The 12,500-nt window shown below is 49.2% G+C and overlaps 1 protein-coding gene across 9 annotated transcripts in view; it reads left to right on the top strand.

Moving 5' to 3' along the window:
* LOC126570244 (protein groucho) overlaps nt 1-12,500 on the top strand; it is a 167,544-nt gene that overhangs the window by 113,670 nt on the left and 41,374 nt on the right. The gene's annotated exons all lie outside the window — the stretch shown is intronic.

The raw sequence follows: 12,500 nt of genomic DNA, 5'->3' as shown, positions 1-12,500 counted from the left end.
AAGCGAGCCAGAGTTTGCTGCTAACCGCTCGAAAAGCGAGACAGAGAACGAAAGAGAGAGAGAGAAAGCAGAGCCTGTCAGAGTGCAACGTCCGGAAAACATTTTGTTGCACATCGCGCTCGCTGCACTTTTTGTCGGATGCACTGTGTTGGTGAATGGTGCTGTGGTGCTGCCGGGTGGTGCATCCTTCCGCGCAGCCGGAAGTGGAAAGTTTTGACGAACAAGTGGCGCGAGGTGCCCTTCCATCCATCGTGTGTCGTTATGGACCGTCAAGAGGATGATGATCACAACGTCGACGACGACGTCGACGACGATGATGATGGTGTATGTTGTGGGTATGTGTTCCTTGCTGAAATGATCCGCTGCCGAGAGCTCGAATACATGGTGAATCGTCGGTTGGTTGCATCAAGCAAAAAAATGGCATTCGTCATCCTGTTCTCCTTCAGGCCTCTCAAGGACAGCAAGAAGTATGTGAGATACGCGGACCGTGATGATGATGATGATGATGATGGACTCTCGCTGCTCTAGCTGGCCCCGTACATGCTTTTTTTGGGATTGAAGGAGCCGTTTTTTTATGTGTGCGGCATTTCCGACTGTTTTTTTTTTTTGCGTCGCAGTGGTTCGACCAGAAAAGCCAGAACAAATCCCTTTCAGAGGAAAAGGCCGGCCACCGTTTCACACATCGAAACTTTGTCGACTCGCGCTGAGCTAACGGAAGGACGGGGCACGTGTGGTGATGCTATGTAGGTATTTTGAAGCCAGAACCGAGGCGCCATATGTGATGAAGCGCAGCGCACATATGCCTACTACTACTACGGCTGCTGCTGCTGCTGCTCTCTGCTGGTGATGCACTGACGATGCAAGGTATCAGCATCAACGATGGCGACGACGACAACGGCAACGACCATGACGACCACGGGAAGGTCGTCCCCCCCGGCGTGGTGCGGTGCAGTGAGACCCGCTTGACGCGCGCGCGGAGCATTTCGTTCGGATTGTTCACTCCATCATGTTTTGTGCCGGCACCCCTGGCTCCCGTCCCTGGCTGACTGGATGCGGTTTTTGGAACCTGGCAAGGGAACCCGTAAGAGAGGAATGGATCCTTTCCGGAAGCAGAACAGCGCAGAGTAGCATAGCAGGCGCTTATATTGAACCTACTGCCTGAAGTTGCCTCTCTGCAGGAGAGGTCTCCTCTGCGCTGTTCCGTGTGCGCGGTCGGCAACTTGTAGCAAATGGTGAAACATCTGACCTGCCCCCTTCCAATGCATGGGCGGGAGGCTACCTTCAGACAGCGTTCAGCCGCAGCATCAACCGCAACCGGGGCGCTCGGAAACCACATCGACATCGACAAGCCAGCTACTACCGGCCATCGTTTACTTCGGGCCTTCAACTCGTCAGTGTTGGTGCTGCTGCTGCTACTACTGGAAGTTGCCCTTTTTTGCCACACTTAACACCGCTTAGCCTCTCCCCTTGTGTGGTGGGCGGTATCGTGCTGTGCGGTGGCCGAGTGTGCCCTCCTGAGCCGAGTGTGTATCAGTGTGTTCCGGTATATTAATGCATTTTCCAAAGGGCCACCCAAAGGACAACACCAGGATACCCAGTGAGGAGGACGAGGAGGGCTACATTTCAGCTTTTTAGCATGTTTGAAGGGGGTGAGAAGCATATTCTCCTTCCCGTTTTCTTCTTCGGTCGAGGACAAAACCACATCCACAAGTGGAGGAGCTGCTCCTCCCAGCACCACCCCAGATTGTGGGTGTAAGTGGGTGGTATGTGTAGCATCCTGATCCCATAACATGCATGCCAACGAGTCGAGTCGAGAGCTAACCGACGGCTAGGTCCCTTGTTGTCTGTCTGCCACGACACTGACCGCCCTGTGGGGGAGGGGTGAGGGTTGCACTCGGAAGTACATCGTTGCACCACGTTGATGACGTCCTCTGTGTGTGTCGGTGGTTTTCTGTCTGCTTTTCCGAAGAATGGAGTCAACTCACCAACAACATGCATGCATGCACGCACGGATGGAAAGGTTGGGTGTGCTTGTTTCCCTTGTAGCAGTTTGAAACACCTTCACAAGAAATTAGTTTCTGCGAATGGTAGTGTTCACCTTCATCACCTCCCCTTCCCCCAGCACATCCCAGTGGGTGGTAATAACAGCTGGCCGAGGTATTTCGACGATCGACCCTTTTTGGCGAAGATGAGCTGCCGGAGGTTGGTCCAGTTTATCTCTTTCCCCCATCGTCGCATTTTTTTTGCTTTTGTTGCTCCGGAGATTGAACTTTACAATTTGTGGTTAGCCAAGGTATCACAGCGGCGGACAGGGGGTTGCTGGAACAGATCCAGCAGATGGCTAACCAGTGCTGCTGATAGATTCTTTATGGTGCAACCTGGATGCACCAGGAAGCGATAGATAGATCCGGGAAGAAACCACTTCAACAGACAACACACAACCGGTGCAGCTTCCTCCTCCTAGTTTTGTACAAGCTGATAAGTGGGTTAGCATTATGCTTCCCGGGGCCGATGGTTGAAGAAGAGACGGAGAGCAGAATGTACACTCAAAGAGATACCTTTCTGTGCTGTGGTGTGGCATGGCGATGCAAGCAAACGGATGGATGGTGCCAGAGTAGCCAGAGTTCATCATGGACGATGGTCTCTGGTAGTCTATTGGCTTCTCGGAACGAGTGTTGGTTTGTTGCAGTGTAAACTAAAAGGAATCATTTTCCTTTTTATTACATTTCCTCCCCTTATTTATGGGGTGGCAATTCGGCTGGGGGAGAATCATTTAAAGTTGAAAGAACATACGGGGATGAGCGGTGTGGTGGTGGTGCTGCTCGATGAGCTTAACTCTCGCTGAGGGAAGCTGGAAGAGTTGTGGCTTGTCGGCCACAGAATAAGTTGCCTAATTGTTTGAGTTTACTGATCCGAGTGTTTTTGAGTTTTTTTGTGTCCAATGTAGCATCGTTAGGGTAGCATAATGCACCTCGGAGCCTTGTTTTTATTAACCTACAATATATTCATCTATTGATGTGATCGGATTCGTTAAAGATTTAATATCATTATCACTTTGTAAAGGGCATACAATTGAACAAATCAAGTGATAGTTTTTTTTTCTCTAAAATATTACCATAATCGTTATTAAATTACGGTCTAGTCTACTTTAAACGAGATAATACTGCGAGATGCCTCGAGGAACAGCGTTGCTTATGTTGCGAAAATTCAATTCCCAACTCACGCCTCGCATACACTTTTCAAAGAAATGACTATATTCAAGACTCGGTGTCGCCACTGCTATATTGTAAGCAAATCTCTCTGCGCAAAAAAAAAAGCTCTCCCAACCGGCCCCCTCCCTCCCAAAAACCCTCTCCCTAACCGGAGCGCAGAGGAGCGCAACGGACATAAAACTTTAACAGCGTAAAATGGGCAACACGGAGCTCGTGCGGCGTCGCGCGAAACCTTCCGTTCCGTTGCTACTGCCACCGACCGACTCCGGGGACTCCGGTGAGGAAGGACCGCTGCCAGCCGCTGCTTTGACACTGCAATAATTTTATTCTTTATGCAAATTTAAGCATAACGTTCCCCGTGCTCTGCCTTTCCACGAAGCACCAGTCCTGGCTAGCTAGCTAGCTTCCTCGATAACTATCCCACTCGACCATCGTAGCTGTTCATCATCATCAACATCATCATCATCATTGGCGTCGTCATCGTCATCTTCTGTGGGAAAGTGTTGAGGACAAAGCTGCTATAGCTGATCTGCCGTTTTTTTCTGCTCGAGGTTATTTGCGCTGCAGTAAGGCGTTACGTCCCATCAATCTCTTCTTAACTTATTTACTAAGCTAACAGTGCTTCCGACACTCCCCGTTGGGATGCTCACTGTACTGCCTTTAGAAGAAATGCTCTCTACTAAACTTTTTACAATTTTAGTATACAGTAGTTAAATTTTCACTACACAGTTTTATAAACACTTTTTGTAATACTTTACAGCCACTACTTTTCAAACTACTCTACTCCTTCCTAAAGCAACTCAAACAAGCACTTGATTCACTTTCAAGAAATCCATAACTTTGTGCCACAACTTCACAATGTCACGCCGTGTGGCAGTTCGAGGGAAGAAGTTTCTTCTGCAAATGAACGACTGTCTGTTAGAGTGCGAATCTCCCCCGGACTCGTGCAAATTATTGCTCACGCGTAAGGACTTCATTGGTGGTTTCATTTTCATAAACTCTGGTTACTACTCGTTGCAAGCTTCTCCCCGGCGGCGCGTTTGTGTCCGCTCGACACGAACACTCCTCGAGGCCCATCGTTACGATGTCGGTCGGGTGTAGATGCTGCTGCTGCTGTTCCTGGTGGATGGTGATGGTGGTCCCCATTAAGAAAGGATCCAACTGACGGCACTCCCCCTGCTCCTCCTTCGTCATGCCGGGAGGGTGTACTTGAGGATGAGTTTGCTGTTAATTATTTTGCTGTTAAATCTCCCCCCATCATCCCCCTGGCTTTCACATTCCCCTCCGTCCGGGTTGGGTCGTTTTGTGTTCTGGTGCGCCACACAGCGAGCATAAAGCCGTTCCAGCTCGCGATAAGAGCTCACGCTCAAATTAATGCTTTTCATAAGGATGATGACGAGGGCATGCCGTTGTATGATGACGACGGCGACGATGATGGTCATGATGACGATGGAGGCGCCTAGTATGCCACACATTTCACCTCCTTCCCCCCCGGGGCCCGGGCCTGGGAGGGGGTGCTAGGCCCCGGCAAACATTTCCGGAAAATAGTCACAACGATCGAGGCGTGTTACGCGTTTTGCTGCCGCTGCTGCTGCCGTTCACCGCATCGTGTTGGCTTTTTCGCTGGCTTTCTTTTGAAAGCTGACTGCTGTGTTGGGTGGGGCAGCTGACTCACCCCAGGCCTACCACCCCGTTCTCGTAAGGGTCGTTTGCAGTTCGCAAAGTGGGATGAGGTTCGTGTTGATGAGAAGTACATTGCGGTCCTCCTTTTTTTCGTTTTGTTTTCTTCGTGGCAGGTTTTTTCTTTCCAATTGTCGCCTCGCTTTATACAAAAATGGTCCTCATGATGGAGGACACTCCGGTTCGGGTAGAGGAGACTTTGTTTTCCAGCTTGTTGGACAACTTTACCGCTTGTGTGTGGCCGGAGCAGCATTGAACCGTATCCGATGTGTTTTTTTTTTTTTGAGAAGAAGTTGCTTTCGTTTTGCTGCTTTAAGTACACGCCTCTTTCCTGCTTGCCTTTTGCAGGATGTCCCATGCAAATCTTCCGGTTGGCATGAAATAGCAGCTTGCTTGCGGTACAGGTTTTGATTAGTTTGCTTGCCGTGCTTTTGTGGTCTGTCGAAATATGAGCACTCGGCACGAAATGCACACACTTACGGCTACAGTTCGTTTAAGCAGGAATGCTTATCTATTTTATTTGTGCAAAGCGTGCACGGACGCGTACAATAATTCGTACAATGGAACTGTAATCAACGTGGTAAAGTGTTTACATCACGTCACGCTCGAAGAAGTTGCATAACGTTTGTTAGTCACACTATGGCTACTATAGTATTTTTATCTTTTACAAATTGTGCCCTTACAATGTGTCCTGGGGGTATTTTATGATACCAGCACTTGGTAATAAAATAACTGGTTATTATTAAATATGCGCTGAAGCCTTAAAATTACCGCCAAACCAATATCGATCGTTGGTGATCTAACGAAAGAGCATGCCTTGGAATTCTATATGCATCAGTAATGGCGACGCCTTCCATGATGTGATCAGCAGCTAATAGAACTAATTGCTCCATTATTCCGCTGGATCAAATTACGGGAAATTATTTAAAATAAAAAAGGGGGTTATCTTACTAATTCACTATTTATCGCATAATTTCCACCCGTGCCGAGTATCTGCACGTTGCGTTGTAATTGCATTTCAAATTAAAAGTCGAACGCAGCTCGTCCTGGGAAATCCAAGTCTTCAGGATGCAGTAAGCCTCACTCTCAATCGGAAAAGGTATAAGTTAAGCCGCACTGCTTCGGATCGGACTAAACGATTCCATCGAAAGATCCGATCACAAGGTGAGCCACCATGGCGGAGACAACCCCACTGGAGCGATTCCGTAAAACGTTGGCCTGGCAGAACCGTATGCTGGCTTGGTACGGTTGCTACGTGTACATGGGCCAGCATCGCTACACGTACCGCATGGTAGTGACCTTGCTGCTCATCATCACCTTCATCATGTTTACCGTGTACAGTGCCTTCATCTCGTGGGGTAACGCGGCGGAAGTGATGTTCAGCATCGTGACCGTCTTCTACGTCATCGTTGCTATCGCTCGGCTTGCTGTCATTTTCATCTATCCCGACAACTGCTACAAAGCGGTGCAAATGGCGGAGCAGATGTACGAAAACGATCCCAGTCCAATGTCGAGTGCGAGATCGTCCCCATCGTATCGTCACCATCACCATCGAGCGAAGGAGCAAGTGTTGATCCGCTACACTGACCTGTTCCAGCACAGTGTGGCAATTTTCACAGCGTCCTTTCTGTTTAGCGTTGCCCTGGTGATAATGTTGCCGTTCGTGATGTTCATCTTCACCGGCGACATGATACTACCGTTGGGCGTACGGTTCCCATACCTGGACCCAACGCGCCGCCCAACGGATTACTGGGTGACACTGGGTCTGCAGCTGATGTACATCATAACGGGACCCCTTGCGTTGACCCCATCTCAAAACGTGTACTTTGCCTTCATCTTCAACATCTGCATGCAGTACGAACTGCTGACCGTGCGGCTCGCCGAACTAGATGGAACGATCCAGCAGCACAACAGTCAGCTGCCGGATACGCCGGAAGCTAAGGCATCGCAGCGCGCCCTCGTGCGCGATCAGCTGGTGCGCATCATTGAGTTTCAGCAAAAGTGCCGCAAGTAGGTACTGTTGATTGCAATTAGCCTTCAGTACTAATTGAAAATGATGTCCCGCTCCGATAGCTACATCACGATCATCGAAAAGTGTTACGCCAATCAAACGTTTATCGAGTTTTTCTGCAGTTCCGCTCAGGTGGCACTCATGTTTTACGAGTTCCAACGGGTAAGAACATATCGACGACAAAGTGCAACGTACTCTTATCCATTGCACACCCACTTTTCTCTAGACCTTCTGGTTGCCCGGGCTGTTCGTTATGCCAGCGGCCATCTTGCAGATGCTGATCCAGTGTGGGCTCGGTACGCTGATCGAGATGCGGAGCGATCAGTTCATCACGAAGCTGTGCGACATTACCTGGCTGCGGATGGATCGTACCGAGCAGAAGATGTACCAGTTCGTGCTGGCTAGTGCTCAGCAACCGCCGCGCCTCACTTGCGGTGGTTTTGCGGTCATTAACATGAACCTGTTCCTGGCGGTATGCGACCAGATGGTGACTTGCGGTTTGTTTTGGTGATGGTTTTAATTGTTTCGATTGTTGTTTTTAGGTCTACAAGAAAGTATACTCCTTCTTTATGATGCTACGCAACGTTTAAAGACGTTCACCATCAGCAGCAGCTGTAGTAGAAGTGACACCTACACCAGAGTTAAAAAGAACGCTCGTAGAAGAAATGAATGTTGTGCAAACTTGTAATCAACAAATAGGATAATTGCGCTGTGCTTCATCAGCAGCGTTTTATAATTCTCGCTACACACCGCGTCATTGGTTGAAATAACTATGTCGACACTGGCCCTGGATCGAGTTTTGAATTTTCTATTTGCCTCGTTATAACGAACAGTCGTTGGATGTCCGAAGCTCTCTCTATCTGCAATGCCATCGATACATATCGCACCGCATCGATGGGTTTTCGCTTGGCTGCGGCGCGCTGCGTACACACTAACCATGTCGTTCCCATGGCCCCATTCCATGCGGTGAGCTCTTATGTATGCATCTTGGTTGTGGTGTTGGTCGATGGATGGATCACCGGTCCTGTTCCGGTCCGGGATCTGCGGTCGATCCCATTATACCAAACTGGGTGGATGCCATGTTTATGTACAGTCGTCTCGTAAATCTCCACGACACCACCGACCACACCACACTACGCCCTATGCGTGCGTCGATATCGTCGACGTAGTCGAGTGCCACCATCTCCCCGGCATGGATCCGGTCGCCATCGCTGCTCAACGTTACGATCACGCAGAGAGGAGGCCTATTTCAAGCGGTGAAGCGGTCTCACTCTCTCGAATCCTGCTGTGGCACGAGACCGCGTAACCATGGCAACGCGACGGTTATCCCGATCCCGAGTGAAAATGTGCTGCGGAAGAGAAGGGACCACAACCACCACCAGCGAAACGATAATGACGGCGCGAGGCCGTGGTTGGTTTTGCATATTCCGTTCGGTTGGTTGGCCTTCCGGTCACAGGCCTTCTGGTCACAGAAGAGCGCACTGTAGAACCGTGGTGGTGGTCATCACAGCTAGCCTACCCGGTCGTCGTAGTCGTCGTCGTCATCGATGTTGGCTGGATGCAAACTAAGCAAACGGGACGGCGACCCAAAACGTCATCTAGCCGACAGTGGCTTGGCGTGGCCGCCCACAGAAACCAATTGCATTCTCGTTGGTGCATGCTGCATAAAAAAAAATGGTGCTGCATCCACCAGCAACGCAACGTAGATTAGAGGGATTCCATGTGCTTGGTCGCGAGATACCGATCGCCCGTGTGCGCGCTCGTGTAGGTTATGGATTGAAATGGTAAATGAAATGAAAATTTGGTCACCGGCCTGCAGTCTCTTCCTCTGATCCGGTGCCATGGTTCTGCTTTCTCGTTGGTTTTTGCTGCGAGGAAAGAGCGAGAGAGAGGAGTGAAATCGAAACGGTACGGCTTTCCCACCGATAGGCAGCAACGACAACGACGACGACGACGAGGACGACGATGGCAAACATGCGTCGTCGTCCTGTTGTGGAATTGCATTTTGTTTGTTGATGATGCTCTGCACTGCTGCTGCTGCTGCTGCTTCTGATGATGGTCCTGGATCCCGTTTCTCGTATGCACCACGAAGCACCCAAATCTATGCGTGGCTTGAACTTTATTTCGGTTTTTTTGCTCGACCTATCCGGCTCCAGAATGCAGGACCTGTTCCTTCTCCTCCTTCTCCATCCTGATGATGACGATGATCGACCATGTACTGCTGCTGGTGGTCGTCGTTGCTGCATTTCGATTGGGTTCGTTAGAGGATGCATCTCCCCGCCAATCCAATAGACCGCGGATACGGGGCTGGCCAGAGGTTTAGGTCCTGGGAAAACATTCCTCATCTCATCCTTCTTCCCCGAGTGCGTCTGAAGGGGCGAGTAGAAGAGCAGACAACGTACATCGAGCTTCTGGGCCCCGCGAGATCAGTCGTTTACGAATTCCAGACTCTCTCCCTTGGCCATGGTCTACCGAATGCCACCGAGCAACATACGCATTTCGGTGGATGGCAAGAGAGCGTGGATTCCATGGCGTTTTCAGGATACGTCGGATGTGGTGAGCTGTACGGTACGGTTTTGGTGTTCGCGAAATTTACTGATACATCCACACCACCAGCGTGACCGAGGGAAATGAATCCTAGCAGCCCAGCGCCCATCCAGTGCGCCTTATTCGCGGAGGGACAGCCAACCGGGCTTAGATTTTAATTTTGGTCGATGGAGATGGCGAATGGTAGGATGTTCAAAACGGGGGTAGTGGTGAAATCCACAGCAAAACTCACCCTTATACTACGCACGCACATAACAACGTCATTGCGTCTCGCGTATTTATACAATATTAATTATAAATTTATCAACACGACCCGATCTCCATGGTCTCTGGTGTCTCTGGTGTCTGTGCCGAGCATAACTGTTCTGGAGGGTTTGAGGGTTTGCGGAAGGCTTCTAATTCACTCTCTCCTTCGTTGAGGTAAAATTCACGACCTTTGGCGCTTCCGGTTGTGAGAATGCTTTGGTGAAAGTTGAGATATGATGCTGAGAGAGGGAGGGAGTACACCTCGTTCGTTTATTTAAACATTTTGTATGAAAATATATGGCGGATCGTTCTTTATATGTATGATAACAACATAAATTACTATCTTATATTGATGCAATGATCTAAAGATGCCGATTAATTACTAAAAACTATAAAAACGAGTGGGTACTAAAAATACTTAAAGAAGTCACAAAATAAATTCATAAACATATCATGTTGTGCACAGCGTTTACAAACGAATGTAAGGATTAACAAATCGATAAGCGTTTTAAAATTAATTGATGTTCTGTTAACCAATCTTTGACAAATTGGAACTTCCTTTTTATTGAATTGTTTTATCAAAATTCTCAACTCTGATATGCACATGAAGCCCAAAAATTGCGTTTTCGCTCTGTAGCAGCCACCGAAAACGTTATTAAAAAACAATCACACATCACTAGCACCCGGTGGTGCTGCACCGTTTATTGCATCAACCATGCCAGAGAATTGGTTTGTCCCGGATGCATTTAACTGGTAAAAGTTCCACAAACCGTCATCGTCACCAGACGCGAAGAAGAAACGACACTCCGTTAGTATTCCGGCGACCTACAACCAATCACAGGTAGCTAAATTTGTGCAAGAAAGAGCTTGGAGGAAGGGCTACATTCTGCAGTAAACGCTCTCGAATAAACACGACACCGAACGGTACCCTTCAAGCCATCCGAAGCGCGCATATGTACGCGTGTAGAAGAGCAGCTGCGTAAATAGCCACTTTCTGTGACACAGGGCTGCCGAAAAACCCGAACGGAACGCGCGCAGAGCCCATTCCTGGACCCGGGAAAAAGACCAATGTGTACATTCGGTGTCGCTGGGCCACGGAATGATGTATCCTTTCTCCTGCGACGCGTCTCGCTGCACGATCAAATCCAATCAAATTCACATTCGCAGATAAATAATTTTGAACATTATTTATTGAAGCAGACACACACATACACACTCTGGCGGTGCCACGGCATTTTGGAATGGTTTTCCGTTGTGTCCGTCCGGTGCCGAAACTTGAACCATATGCACAGATCATCGTGTAGTGGAAGGCAAGGGAAAGAGCCCGTGCTCTAGTGCAATGCAACCACAACCACGCTCCATGCGCAATATGCTCTCCATGCTTCCTGTCAGTGAAGGTACCTGGAAGGTTGGATTGCTTTTCGGCGCGTTCTGGGTACACTTGAACGAACACAACATCAGTTTGAGATATGCTCGCCCTGAATTCACCTGATTCACCATCCCCCTCGGAATCGCACCGATATGACTTCAAATATAAATAATATCTGTCGTGCACTGGAATAGAGTTGCGTTCACCCGGTCGAGGGTTCGTCTATCGTCATCTTTTTCCTGTTAACAGATTCGAACGAATTCCAACGGAAAACCACAATCCACCAACGTGGGCGCTGGTGCTACGCTGATGCTACGAGTCGGTTTGAAGCCCAAAAATCCGGTTCAAAATTGGTCATTCGATTCGATGAGAGCCAACCAGCCTTTCCGTAATCGGAATCGATGCAAAATGTGTACATTCATCTTTCATGTTTCGACCACAGTCGAGTGCCTTTAGCCCCCCCGGAGGGTGGGGCTGTTGCAGGAGAAATCGTTCGTCGTTCGATCGGAATCGTTGGAAAAATGAATAAAGCAACAGTAGCAGTGAAGGAGGCGGATGAGGAGGAGGAAGCTCACTATCCGGTGGTGCTGCTGCCATCGCCTAACTGCCGGTTGAAAAGTAGAAATCGATGCGAAGTGATTGTGAAATTATTATCATCATTCAAATGATTGGTGCCACACTCGACGAACAGCATGCACAGCCCCCAAGGGATCCACCGGACAATTCGCCGACGACGGTATTTATCCTCGATTTGCATTTCCAACGCAACCGGACACACCGGGCTTGGCAATCGTAGCAACGAAAGGCCATCGAGAGGTCGTGAAGGGGAGTGGGTTATAAATAAAATATTTGGAAAATTAAATGCAATTTTCCCGGGTTAGAAAGCAGCAAACGGGCAGCAGCAGCAGCAGCACCAGCACCTTTGTGAGCTTCATCGTCGCTTCCGGTTTCCTAGAGCTGCCGACGTGATCTGTGCCGATGGCCGAGCAGCCACCACTGGTCACCGGAATTAGAAATGTGTTCCCGTGTGTTCAGTGACCGGTGAGCGCTGTCCGATCGAGGATGGTTCATCGTTTAGTTCGTTGTGTGGTTCGTTGTGTGGCTGCCTCGTCCTCGGTCGGAAAGCAATCTATCTCCCATCGAATGCGGTCAACATCCGGCTTTGGCTTTGTGATGTGTTAACCCCAGTAGCATCGCCTGTACCGCTTTGCCACTTTGGATTGGCTTTTCAACCTCCCCACAGTGGTTGGCTTCGTAAAGATGCAATTAGATGTGTTGACCAATCCTCTCCCTCTCTCTCTCACTCGTGGCTCTTCGTCTGGTCCAAATAAAAAAGGGGAAATAACAGTCATTATCGTCTTCCAGCGCACGACAAAAGGAGAGAGAGTACTTGTGGTAGGTGGAGGTTGTGATGTATTTAATTGCATGGCCCTGC

This window comes from Anopheles aquasalis, chromosome 2 (genome assembly GCF_943734665.1).
Source record: "Anopheles aquasalis chromosome 2, idAnoAquaMG_Q_19, whole genome shotgun sequence".
Classification (NCBI taxonomy): Eukaryota; Metazoa; Arthropoda; class Insecta; order Diptera; family Culicidae; genus Anopheles; species Anopheles aquasalis.
This window is presented reverse-complemented; position numbering and strand designations above follow the sequence as displayed.